This window comes from Chlorocebus sabaeus, chromosome 15 (genome assembly GCF_047675955.1).
Source record: "Chlorocebus sabaeus isolate Y175 chromosome 15, mChlSab1.0.hap1, whole genome shotgun sequence".
In the NCBI taxonomy this organism is placed as follows: Eukaryota; Metazoa; Chordata; class Mammalia; order Primates; family Cercopithecidae; genus Chlorocebus; species Chlorocebus sabaeus.
Window position 1 is genome coordinate 77,301,117 of NC_132918.1, and position 13,988 is coordinate 77,315,104.

Below are 13,988 nucleotides of genomic sequence, written 5' to 3' on the forward strand. Positions count from 1 at the left end.
TGGGTGGATCACTTGAGGTTAGGAGTTCCAGACCAGCCTGCTTAACATGGCGAAACCCCACCTCTACAAAAAATACAGAAATTAGCCAGGCGTAGTGGCATGCACCTGTAGTCCCAGCTACTGGGGAGGCCGAGGCAGGAAAATCACTTGAACCTGGGAGGCAGAGGTTGCAGTGAGCCAAGATCACACCACTGCGTTCCAGCCCAGGCAATAGAGCGAGACTCCATCTCAAAAAAAAAAAAAGATATATCAGTGTTGTGTAGGCAAAAAGTATGGACACATAGAAATATGGAACAGAATAAAGAATCTAGAAATAGTTTCATGTGAATATAGTCAGTTGATTTTGACAGAAGTGTAAAGGCAATTCAATGCAGCTTTTTATATTGGTTTCCTATTGCTACTGTAAAATATTACCATAAACATAGTGGTTATTATAAAACAATACAACTTGATTATTTTACAGTTCTGGCAGTCAGAAGCCCAAAAATGGGTTTCACATGGTAAAATCAAGGTATCAGTAGAGACATGTTGTTTCTGGAGGCTCTAGAGGAGAATCTATTCCTTGCCTTTTCCAGCATCTAGAGGCTGCCTACATTCCTCGGTTCCTGGTTCTTGGCCCCTTTCAGCAAGGACATCACTCCAATCTCTGGTTCTGTCATTGCCTCTCCTTCTCTGACTCTGACCCTCCTGCATTTTTCATAAGGACCCTTTGCGATTACATTGAGCACACCTGGATGATCTTTACAACCAGTGATGGAACTGAACATCTATGTGCAAAAAACAAACAGACCTTGGCCAGGCATGGTGACTCATGCCTGTAATCCCAGCACTTTGGGAGGCCAAGACAGGAACATCACTTGAGGCCGGGATTTCAAGACCAGCTTGGGCTACATGGCAAGATAACATCTGCCCAGAAAAGTTTTTTAAATAAAAAATTAGCTGGGTGTGGATGGCACATGCCTGTAGTCCTAGTTACTCAAGAGGCTGAGGCAGGAGTATTGCTTGAGCACAGAAGTTCAAGGCTGCAGTGAGCTGTGATCATGCCACTGCACTCCAGCCCAGGCAATAGAGCAAGACCCTGTCTCTAAAAAATAAACAAATATTGAAAATATTTTAAAAGATGCGGGTAAGGAAATGAAAGGTGAACCAAAGACTGGGGAAAATATTTGCCAATCATATGTTTGACAAAGGACTTGTTTCCCGCATATTCAAAGAACTCTCAAAATGCAGAAGAAAGAAAACCTTGTTTTTTTAATCACAAAAAATGTGAGCATTCACTTCATCAAGTAAGATATACAGATGTCCGAAAAAGCACATCAAGTGATGTTCAACACTACTAGTCATTAGGGAAATACAAGTAAAACTACAATGAAATACTACTACATACCTATTAACAAGACTACTCACGTGCGCGCGCGCGCGCACACACACACACACACACACACACACCCCAAAACTGAGGATACCAAGTGCTGGTGAGGATGTGGAGTAACTGGAACTCTTACACATTGCTGGTGAGAGTGCAAAATAATACAGTCACTTTGGAAAGCAGTTTGACAGTTTGTTTTAAAGTTAAACATACACTTAACAATATGATCTAGTTATCCCACTTCTAGATATTTATACAAATATAATGAAAACCTATGTTTGTACAAAAAAACCTATATGTGAATGTTTATTGATGCCTTATTCATAATCATCAAAACCTAGAAGCAACCCAAAGATCCCTCAACTGGGGAATGAATTAAAAATGTAAACAAACTATGGTACATTTATACAATAAATGACTACTCAGCAATAAATGAGAGCCAACTATTGTTACATGAAACGTTGCAAGTGAATCTCACATGCATTATGTTCAGTGAAAGAAGCCAGACTCAACCACACATGATATGATTTCCTTGATAATGACATTCTGGAAAAGGCAAAACTATAGGAACAGAAACAAGATTAGTGATTGCCAAGAGTTAAGAGTGGAGCAAGTGTTTGACTACAAAGAGGTAGCTAGACAGAAATTTTTTTGAAGGTGGGTGGAGTGATGGAACTGTCCTATAACTTACTTATGGCAGTGGTTACAAGAGCTCCAGGCACTCATTGAAACTCATAGACTGTCCATCAAAAAATAGTGAAATTTATTAAATGTAAACTTCTAAAACAAATTTTTAAAAAAGAAGAAAAAGATATATGAGGTCAAATGTCCTGTATACCTTCATGTTAGAGAATGGTTCCCTGTGTCAGGTATCAAAAGGATGGATGGATGGATGGATGGATGGATGGATGGATGGATGGAGATGGATGGATGGATGGGGATGGATGGATGGATGGATGGATGGATGGATGGATGGATGGATGGAGATGGATGGATGGATGGATGGATGGATGGAGATGGATGGATGGATGGGGATGGATGGATGGATGGGGATGGATGGATGGATGGATGGATGGATGGATGGATGGATGGTCTGCCAGCCCACCTGATGGATGGATGGATGGATGGATGGATGGATGGATGGATGGATGGTCTGCCAGCCCACCTGAATGCCTGCTGAGAATTTTCAGTGATAGTTCTAAGAGCTTTTGGGTAGGTGTGCAGATGTCTTTTCTATACACCTTCTTCAAGTGACAGTAGTATGAGCATTTGATTAAACGAGACACCAAATCAGAAAATTCTTTATAAATTGAAAGTGTACTACAAACACCAGATATGTTACTGCTGAAGGAAGAAACAATCTAGATATTCATGTGTTTTAAGATTGAGGCTCCTGAAAGGCCATAAAACAAGTACCCCAGGTTTTTAAAGAGCTGCAGGAAGTCCCTGTCCAGAGATGAAGTGACATGTGGTTAGTGTGATCAATGCAGTGCAAAGCCACTGTTAATGACCATCCATGACATCTCCCCTTCCTGATTTGCCATCTGACAAAATGCCCTGTGGAGGGCTGGAAATGGAGGATTAATCTAATCTCAGCGTTTTTCTGAGAAGGAAAATGAAACTCAGAAAAAGGAGACTCCCAAGGTCACACTATGAGCTGGAGGTAGAATTGGGGCTGCCAGTTTCAAGGCAGAATGTTCTTGACTGGATGCCATTTCAATGGCGGTTTTAAGTGGTTTGCAAAATACTAGTCCTTCTGACTTCCCCACAGGTAAACCCAAATAACCAGATTGGAAGATTACCAAAGTGGACAAAATATTCTAAAGACATAAAAGGGGGGAAAAAACAATTCAATGTTCCTGTAAAGAGAAACTTCTGTCCAAATAAATCTTTTAAATTTGAGAATTGTAACATACTTTTGGTTACAATCTGCCAGAGGGCTGGATTTCTCTGAACTCTCCCATGCAAGGGAACAATGATGTGATTGAGGGCGTTTCACTTTAGTGTTTCTCAACCTCTAAATATGAGCCATTCTCTGCATCTAAATATGAGCCAACCTATGTGGGATCTGAAGTTGTTTTAAATATAAATTGCCAGGGGGAGAAGTGGACCTTAAGGCTTTTATCTGCAGATTTAAGAATTGACTTTCCCCAAGTTTAAAAAGAGAAAAGACCACTTATAGAAAATCTCTAATACATCTCTGTACTCCCAGTCCTGGAAAAGAGAATTCCAGCTGTTGCCAGGTGTTGATGTTTCTTTTTGGATCAAACCTAATATTCAAGTCAATTTTTATAGGTTGAAATTATTGAAGAAAGAAAGCAAAAGACCAAAAAGCAGCAAAAAGATCCCCCTTTCAACTCCAGAGAATGCAGAACTTAAAAAAATAAAATTAAAAAAAAAAACAAAACTTGACAGGTATCTTTGGATAGGTAGAAAATTCAGTTTTGTGAGCACTCCATTCAATATGGTATGTGGTTGTGAATCTTGGAGAACTAAAGCCAAGCTTCTACCCTTCTTCCCAGAAGGCTCCCCACTCACAATAGGAGAGAAGCCAGAGGAAAGGAAATTATCATGGAGATTCATCTTGATGCAAAGGTGGGAGCCTTTATTTATAGATACCGCATGTTTCTTGCAGCTGAGTGGCTTGCTTTCTGACAAGACATATTTGAGATCATCATATGCTCAAATTTACTAGCAGACATTATACAGTAAATTATGTCTGACTTTAAAAGCATGCCCAATTGATGTGCACAGCAGGGCCCTGTAAGTGTGACTATTACAATGTCAATAGGCAGTGTTTAAGTCCTAATAGTCTCCCTATGAGCATTTACGAACATCATTTTTTTTTTTTTCCCAAGATGGAGTATCGCTCTGTCGCCAGACTGGAGTGCAGTGGTGCGAAATCTTGGCTCACTGCAACCTCCGCCTTCTGGGTTCAGGGGATGCTTGTGCCTTAGCCTCCCGAGTAACTGGGATTACAAGCACAAGTCACGACACCCAGCTAATTTTTGTATTTTTAGTAGAGACAGGGTTTCACCATGTTGGCCAGGATGGTCTCTGTCTCCTGATCTCGTGATCCGCCCGCTTTGGTCTCCCAAAGTGCTGGGATTACAGGCGTGAGCCACCACTCCAGGCCAAACGTCATTCATTGTTAAAGAGATAAAGAGAATTAGTGAATTAGCAAATGACAGGCAGAAGAAGGATTTTTGTTTTGTTGTGTTTTTACTTTCCATATCAAACAGTCTGCTTACCACAAATTCATCAAGCAAACATCTGGAGATGGAAGATGGAACAGCTGTAAGTTAGTGCCTCTTCCTTGTCATGGGACAACTTGCCTCTCTGAGCCTCAGTGGTTTGGTTTTGTTTTGTTTTGTTTTTGAGACAGGGTCTCACTCTGTTGCCCAGGCAGGAGTGGGAGTGCATTGGCACAATCCCAACTCACGGCAGTCTCAACATCCTGGGCTCAAGCAGTCCTCCCACCTTAGCCTCCCGAGTAGCTGGGACGATACAGGTGTGCACCACCATGCCCAGCTAATTTTGTTTTATTTTTTTGTAGAGACTGGGTCCCACTCTGTTGCCCAGGCTGGTCTCGGACTCCTGAGCTCAAGCAGTCCTCTCACTTCGGCCTCCTGAAGTGCCACAGGTGTGAGCAGCCATGCCCAGCTATAGCCTCGGTGTCTTCATCTGAAAAAGAAGATGACAACACCCACTTTGTGGTGCTGTTGTCAGGCTCTAATAAGGTATCTTGAGTTGTGTTACTTAGTAAATGGTAAAGTACTATGAAGTGTGAGGGAGTGTTTGGGGTTTTTTTTTCCTTGTAGCATTTTTTTTTGCCCCCGATGAAAGGGAAGAAATGAGGAATGGCTTCAGCATCAAAGTATACTCCCTGTCAGCGTATCTCACCACTGGCGACTCACCCTTTGAATGAAAACCACTCACAAAATATTCCACGTGAGTGCTGAGTCTGTTGATTTCCTGCTAGTAAGGGAGAATTGTTAGTCAGAATTTGAGCAGATGGTTGTCCCCCAGCATCAGGCTTATTTACAATTTAGAAAGGGAACTTCACAACTACTCTACTCTATATTAACTTGGGATTGCAGTGATGGAGATACTTCATTCTGTCACTAGCAAAACCCATAATCAAATTCCAGTATCCTTATCTGTCCCTTTCATTGGTTCTTTTTCAAGCAATTTGATGGTGACATACCAAATATAGTCCTCTAGTCATTTTAATTCCCCACTTTATAGCTGTTGTTGCCAATTGGCTACCCATCAATTCTGCTCATACTGAGAACTCTGCCCGTTCCCTATCTAGCTGTAGTCTCCTATTCCTGCATTTTCCTTATAGACCCACGTCTATTGATTTTTCTGTCCCTACTGAGTTTTTCCCCCTTTGGCTATGGTAGATCTGCACCATTAATGGAGAGTATCCAACTAAGACAGTTCTTTTTCAGATATCTTGGATAAATACAATTTATCCACTCGTGGGCTCAGAGCAATCATTCACACTTTAGTATAAATGGATATTTAAAATCTATTTAGCTATTTTGCATTCATAAGAACACACAAGATTGAAGATGTGTAAAAGAGAAAAAAGGAGGGACATAATTTACAAGTTTATATCAGCCAGACAGTAATAATCCCCTGAAGAGAGCCTAACTTTTAGTTTTCACTTGGTCCCTCTCTGCTGTTAGCTTGATCAGCTGTCTCCCCTCTGCTCTCTGGAGAGCATCACTGTAACTCCAGGGACAGTTTGCACAAGGGCTGCAGTGGCAATCTCAGGTGTGGCATGTGGCAAAGGTATCAGTCTTTCCTGCCTTGCCAGTCACTCCCCCAGCCTGATTCCCCTACGTCATTGATGATAACATGGCCCAGATTGTTTTCTTTCTTTTCAATAAATGTGATTATTTATGTTTTGGGAGACTTTTCAGATACAAATATCAAAACCTTTTTTTTTTTTTTTTTTTTTTTTTTTTTTTTTTTTTTTTTGAGACAAGGTCTCACTCTGTTGCCCAGGCTTGAGTACAATGGCACAATCTCAGCTCACCACAACCTCTGACTCCTGGGTTCAAGCGATTCTCCTGCCTCAGCCTCATGAGCAGCTGGAATTACAGGCATGTGCCACCACGCCCAGCTAATTTTCTATTTTTAGTAGAGACAGGGTTTCTCCATGTTTTTTTAGGCTAGTCTCAAACTCCCTACCTCAGGTGATCCGCCTGCCTTGGCCTCCCAGAGTGCTGGGATTACAGGTATGAGCCACCACGCCTGGCCTCAAAATCATTTTTAAAAATTCTTTGCCATTCATAAGTTTTGCTTTGGGGTTCAGAAAATATGGCTGCCTCTACTATGCCCAGATGTCGAATCACCTTTTCCAAGGCATGCCCACAGCCTGGGGAAGTGAGCCCTAGGGAGCATCCTGCTCTGTGCTGAAACTCTCTAAACTCTCAGTCAGAGTCATTTTACTGCTGTCACAAAACCGGGCCTGAAAAACGAAACTTAAAAAGTCATTTGATTCCCTCGCCTTAGGTCAGGGCCAAAATGTTCATAAGAGCCTCTTCTAAAACGAATCCCCTTTCACTTTATCTAGTGGTGCGGCCTCAGCTATAACAGGGAGATGATCTTTGCCACAAAGATAACCAAACAGTCTGAGTCTCATGGTCCAGTGGTTATCTTTGTATGTTTCTAAGTCGGCCTTCATTTCCTCTTTCTTAGTCATACCAGCTTATTCTATTTGAGGCTGTCTTCCTCTACGTGGTAAATGAACGTTCATTTTCCTGGGGTTTATACAAGTATAAAGCCCTGCTCTCTCCACATAATTTCACTGTGGCATGGTCATGCTGACATGACAGAATGACATGACAGAGTTAGCACTCTAGATAAAAGAGAAAACTAAGATCAGAGTCATGTTCGGCTCATAATAAGGGCTCAAAGACCAAAGGTCCATTTCAATTAGTGTTTAGGATCAGACTGCCTCCAATTGGTTCTGCTACTTCATAGCTGTATGACCTCTCTGGGCCTCAGCCTCCTTCACGGTCACATGACGATCACCACACCAGTGGGCTTCTGTGAGGGCGAAATGAGATTGTAAGGAGGCCAGCACGCTGACTCCCATATAATCAATGCATCTGTTTGAACCCATCATTTATCTAACACACTCTAAAAGCATTTATGTAACATCTGTGCAAACTCGCGGGGCTGTCCTCGGCACGGTTTGTCAACCCCTCCTCCTGACGGTTGTTCCTCCCTTTACCATCGTTGACTCCTGCACTGCAATGTGATCTGGCCAGCTCTAGGTAGGTTACACTTCAGTTTCCAAGCCAATTTTGAGAGGGAATAGAAAAAACATTCTGTCTTCTCTGCTCAGCACTCTCCCGCTTCTTCCCGGAACCGTGGTTCACGTGGGAAATACCTTTCTCTTCCATGGCCACAGCTGAACACTCTAAGACGTGCAGCTTTCCAAACCAGAACCCTTAGAGACATTCCTGGAAATCTTTGGAAACGGAATGAAGAGAAGACTGTTCTTAACCTGTGGTAACAGCCTTGGGGAAGGGGACTTGGAGCCGTTAGCAGCCATGTTCCTGGCTGTGTGGACAAGGCCAATGTGCTAGGACAGAGAATCAAACTAATAAACAGGCAGAGTTGAGGGATGAGTGAAGGCATCTGGGGGCGCTCTTGCCTTTCCACTCTTCCTGAAGCCTGGCTGATCAACCTGTGCTTTATGGCACAAGCTCCCTCATTGTTTCAGGTGGGGTTCTGTGCTTGCAACCAAGCAGCGATGCCTAAGATGAGGAGCAAACATTCATTCAACCTGGATGTGTCCCAAGAGAACTTCCCGCTCTCCAACCCTTCCCTGGCCTACTCTATAAGGCTGGGCTCTATATAACCACTACACTCTTGCTGATCTGTTGGTGTATTCTGTCTGGCATCTCAGTCTATCAATAAAATAATAATCATAGGTAGGACTTGAGGGTCTCTAGTACAATAAGCATTTTACATCTATTATTAATCTTCATTGTGCTAAGTTAAAACTTCAAAAGGTAAAATCCTGACTCTCATGCAAATGTGAAACGAACCCATGCGAAGGGTTTTATTCAGCTCATTAATTAATAGGGAATCCAGTAAGATGTAAAAACTGGTGCACATAAGAATTTGAATTACAGAGATTTATATTCTCGACCAGAGAAAATTAATTGGCATTGCTATGAGCAGAAATTGTTACCATCAATTTTCTATAACTTAATTTCTACTGTTAGTTGTATTTTTTAAAAGGCTAGTCACTGCTTCTCAGCCTTTTGGCTGATATCAAGTGTAAAAAAAGAAAAAGCCTAGCCAATGGCAAGTCAGTGAAATGTGCACACCCCTGTGGAATCAGATATCCCCGGAGGGTCCCCAGGACAATGGCCCCACTCAATTGAAATAACACCCAGTAATCTCTTTTATCCAATCCCAACTTTTGGACAATTTTTTTCTGACAATTATAGCAACCCTGCAGAAGAGAGATGATTATGCCCAATAAAATATCATCTTCATTTTGAGATGAGGACACTGAGGCGCACAGAAGTAAGACATTCACTTTGCTCACATGATTAATAAATGGCAGGTTAGGGTTCAAACCCAGCTGACTCCAGATTCCCAGTTTAAACTGCCCAAGTTGGCTAGGAGTCCTAGGTGCACTTCCTGGCTCATACAAGTCCCATCTAGGAAGAAACATTACTCACTTATTCATTTACTCACCCATTTAACAGAAATTGCTTCTCTCTTTTATCCTGTGTTTTAGGTGCTATGATGAATTGCTGTCCTCACTCAACCAACCCAGGACCACCGGGAACAAAGCCTACTCTGACAAAGCCTACAAAGTGATGTTCATTGACACATTGCAGAGACCACACACCAGCAGAACCATAGGGTATCTCCCCAAACAAAGGAAAAGAAAAGAATTACAGTATGGGGCATGGGGAAGAGTGGAATTTAAGCGAAATGTATTTTGACAGACTCAAAGCAAGATAGGTCTAAATGTAAAGGTATCATCCTAAGTCCTGGACTATGAAGCAGTTTGCTGGGAACAAATGGAACAAATGGAACGCTATGAAGTGTTTGCTGGGAAGCAATAAGACTATTATCCATAGCTGTGGGCTACTGTGTCCAGAAGCCCCTCCTCCAAAGCTCTGTGCCTAGGGTTTAAATCAAGGCTGCTTCTCTCTCAGTGACTTAGATCCTCCAGGCAAGGGTGAGATATTTCACTTTAACATCATTTCAAACAGCAGTTTCCGATAGTCTAGGACTTTAGAGAAAAAAGGTTTCTCAGTGAGTCAGAAGACACTACGCACTCCCAAGAAGGGGGTTTTTGTGACCCTTTACCACTACAGCATGCCCCTTGCGAGAAATATTATTTACTGTTAACTTTGAATCTGGTTTTCTCTTTTATTCCAGCCTGATGAATGGCCAAGGAAGATTTTAATAGTCCAGGCTAATTTTTACTTTCTCTTGTCTCAATGGGGGTGACAGACAATCAGGTCATTACAACACAGTGGGAGAAGCAGCTATGATGAGGGTTTAATTTAGACTTCATTTAGGTCAGGGAAGACTGTCTGCAGGAGGCAGACCTCCCAGCTGGGAAAAGCAGAAGCTGCCCCAACGAAAGTGGGAAGGGGTGTTACAGCACAGTCAGGACTTGGGCAGAGGCACAAGAGTGGGGCACAGGGTGGTAAATTGGAGGAATCACAAGTGTCATTGAAGACGAATCAACAGAATGTCTAGAATGCTGGGGAGGACTGCATAACACAGTTAATCAAAACTTACACCAAACTCTTCTCTGGCTAAGGTTAGAAAGCACTGGTCCCCGGGAGTGTGTGTTCTCTGTTCAGGGGAGAGTCATTAGCATGGTCTTCCTATGCATATACACATGAAAGGCAAGTAGCCCCCAGAGGGGAAGTGCTAAGGGGGAGTTCCCCTGAGGTTTCCTAAGGCACCTGGTTTGCAAAGCTGATCCCTGTATGGAAAGTGGAGCCATTTGTAGACTTGCCCTGAACCATCCCATCCTGTTTCCTGAGAACACTTAGGGAATCAGGCTGGCCTTTAACCAACGCTGAGTTTCAGGAAAGGACAAGAACAACCAAGAAATAAAACTGCCATGAAGACACAGGGTGTTCCTGAGAACTGGATATACCAGTGCATGGTATCATTCAAGGTCCTGGGAGGGAACAGACTGCACAGTGAAACAGGATAGTCCTCTTTCTTGTCTCTTCACTGGCCAAAACCGATCAGGAACAGAGGGCGAGTAGGGCAAGGATTTAATTGGTTCAGGTGGACCTGGGCATCAGCGGTCATGTAGCTCTGCAGAGCACTGCAGTGTGTGGTCAGCACTGAGGGGGCCTCTCTTCCCTGGCCAAACCCAATCAAGAACAGAGGGCAAGGAGGGCTGCCAGGGCTGTCCCTGGAGGTCAGCCTCCAGGACAGGGAGCAAGGTGGAAAAGGGAGCACGATGGATTTGGAGGGACAAAGTAGGAAGTTCTAGAACAGGGGCTCATGCTAAGGCCTCTTTCTGACTTGTTCACCCTGGCACAGAGGTTTTTCTCTGCAAAACAACAGGTGGATTTGGGAAAGTGAGATAAAAGGGGTTGTCACTTACAGCACAGCAGGGAACAGCAGACCCTAGCACTGTGGACCTGGTGTCTTCAACAAACTGCCACCTTTGGAGACAGGTGCTAGAAAGCATTTAAAATTACTTACTTATTGGCCGGGCGCGGTGGCTCAAGCCTGTAATCCCAGCACTTTGGGAGGCCCAGACGGGCAGATCACGAGGTCAGAGATCGAGACCATCCTGGCGAACATGGTGAAACCCTGTCTCTACTAAAAAGTACAAAAAAACTAGCCGGGCGAGGTGGCGGCGCCTGTAGTTCCAGCTACTCGGGAGGCTGAGGCAGGAGAATGGCGTGAACCCGGGGGATGGAGCTTGCAGTGAGCCGAGATCCGGCCACCACACTCCAGTCTGGGTGACAGGGTGAGATTCCATCTCAAAAAAACAAACAAACAAAAAAATTACTTACTTACTAGTTTTAACTTCTATTATTTAAAATGATTTCTTATTGAATTTAAAAAATTAATGAGTGTCCACGTCGGCACCCTTTGTTAGAGAAACAGATCATGTTAGAGGGGCGACAGCCAAGTCTGGAGCCCGAAGCAAGCCTGGAAGGACACAGTGTCAGGTGGAGACTTTATCCTGAGGGCAGTGTGGACCTGGAGGGCCTCCAGCAGGGAGTAGCATGTGGTACTGGCTGCTTTTGCTAGATTATTGCTGTGATAGGCAAACCCCTGCCCCTTCCCTTACATTACCAGGAAGGATTGCATATTAATTCTGCTGTCACCTGACTCCCTTGCCCAGATGGGGAAGACAACTGTTAAGCACTAGGGATGAAGAGAAGACAAGAAAGGGGAGTCAGAAAACAGGGACAAAAAACAGTACGTGCTATTCAAGTTTGAGCCTTCAAGATATCAGTTGGAGAACTAGAAAATCGTGTTTCCAGGCGTCACATTCTTCAGTTCCTCTGCATTTTTCTAAGCTTTGGAGGAATGTATAAACTGGTTTCCAAAAATGTCCTGCGTTTTCTTTCAACAAAACTATTGAACACCTGCTATGTGTCAGGTCCCAAGAGAACAACAGAGAAGAAAACGTGGGCTGCCCGAGAGCCCCTGACAGCCTTGCAGAGCGACAGATACATGCGCAGTTATTTGCAAGTGTATGGCTGAGCCTCTAAAACAATGCAGGCCATGTTTTAGACCAAAGAAAAGGATAGCTAGAATTATTATAGGTGCATAAAATTGAGTAAATTATAGTCCTTGTTTCATGGTGCTTACCATCATCAGCCTGTTTCATTTTTTACAATTCAATTCCCACTTACGTTTCTCCCCATAGACATCCACTTTGATGGACTTAATAAGTATCCTTGGATAGGTTGGGTTGGCATCTTTATAAAATCATACAGACATGGTGTCACGCCATAGATCTTAATCTGCTGCTGCTTTCACGCAACACTAATTTTTTTATTATTTTAAGTTATGGGGTACATGTGCAGAACGTGCAGGTTTGTTACATAGGTACACGTGTGCCATGGTAGTTTGCAATACCCTATCAACCTGTCATCTAGGTTTTAAGTCCTGCATGCATTAGGTATTTGTCCTAATGCTCTCCGTCCCCTTGCCCCCCACCCCCAACACTAATTTTTAAGATCTACCCATGATGCACACGCACATCTAGTTCATAGGGGCCTAACTGCTGGAAAGTATTCCACAGGTTGTATCGATTCCATAGTATTATCCATTCCCTGAGCAGTAAATGCTCAGATGCCTCCAATTGTCCTACTACCACAGTCATCTGAAATGAATGTAGCATCTGTAGACTTGTCCCTTTATGGACTGTGAGCAAATTTCTCTGGAGCATTTACCCAGGAACGGGCTAAATAAGTCATGGGGTATATGTGACGTCCAGAAGTATTGGCATACTGCTCTCCAGACACTCAAACTTGGTATTGTCTGCCTCTTTAATGTTTTGGGCCTTTTTTTTTTTTTTTTTCCCCCTGAGACAGAGTCTCACTCTGTTGCCAGACTGGAGTGCAGTGGCACGATCTTGGCTCACTGCAACCTCTGCCTCCTGGGTTCAAGCAATTCTCCTGCCTCAGCCTCCTGAGTAGCTGGGACTATAGGCACGTGCCGCCACGCGCAGCTCATTTCTTGTATTTTTAGTAGAGATGGGGTTTCACCGTGTTAGCCAGCATGGTCTCAATCTCCTGACCTTGTGATCCGCCGCCTCAGCCTCCTAAAGTGTTAGGATTACAGGCATGAGCCACGGTGCCCCGCCCAATGTTCTTGGCTTTTAAGTTGTGTCTCGTTTTACTTTATTATTTATTTTATTTTATTTTTTTGAGATAGAATCTCACTCTGTCACCCAGGCAGGAGTGCAGTGGTGCCATCTTGGCTCACTGCAGCCTCCGCCTCCCAGGTTCTAGCAATTCTTCTGCCTCAGCCTCCCAAGTAGCTGCAATTACAGACAAGCACCGCCACATCCAGCTAATTTTTGTATTTTTAATAGAGATGGCATTTCACTATGTTGGCCAGGCTGGTCTCGAACTCCTGACCTCAGGTGATCCCTCTACCTCAGCCTCTCAAAGTGTTGGGATTACAGGGGTGAGCCACCGCGCCCCTCCATCTTGTTTTATTTTGGTATCCAGTGAAGCTGAGCAATGTTAGCCATTTCAATTTCCCCTTGAATATACTTTGTGTATTTTTCTATTGGATTTACTTTAGATATTATTTCTGTTACTTTTTGATGATGTAAAATCTCCCTTTCTGTAAGCCAATTGTCATCTTTGTCTATTATATCATATTAAAAATGAATTCTTAATTGTGGTGTAATATAATCCATTAAACTTTTTTACCCAGTTGTTCGTGGTTTCTGGGTCTTGTAGAAATCCTTCAACCCCACCTCTCTTCTACCCCCCAAAAGATACTCTTCCTACATTTTCTTTTTTTAACTTCATAGTTTTATCTTTCCATGGGATCTTGGTTGATCTGAAATTCACCTTCAGACAGAATGAGGTAAGGACCTAATTTTACTTTTCTCCAG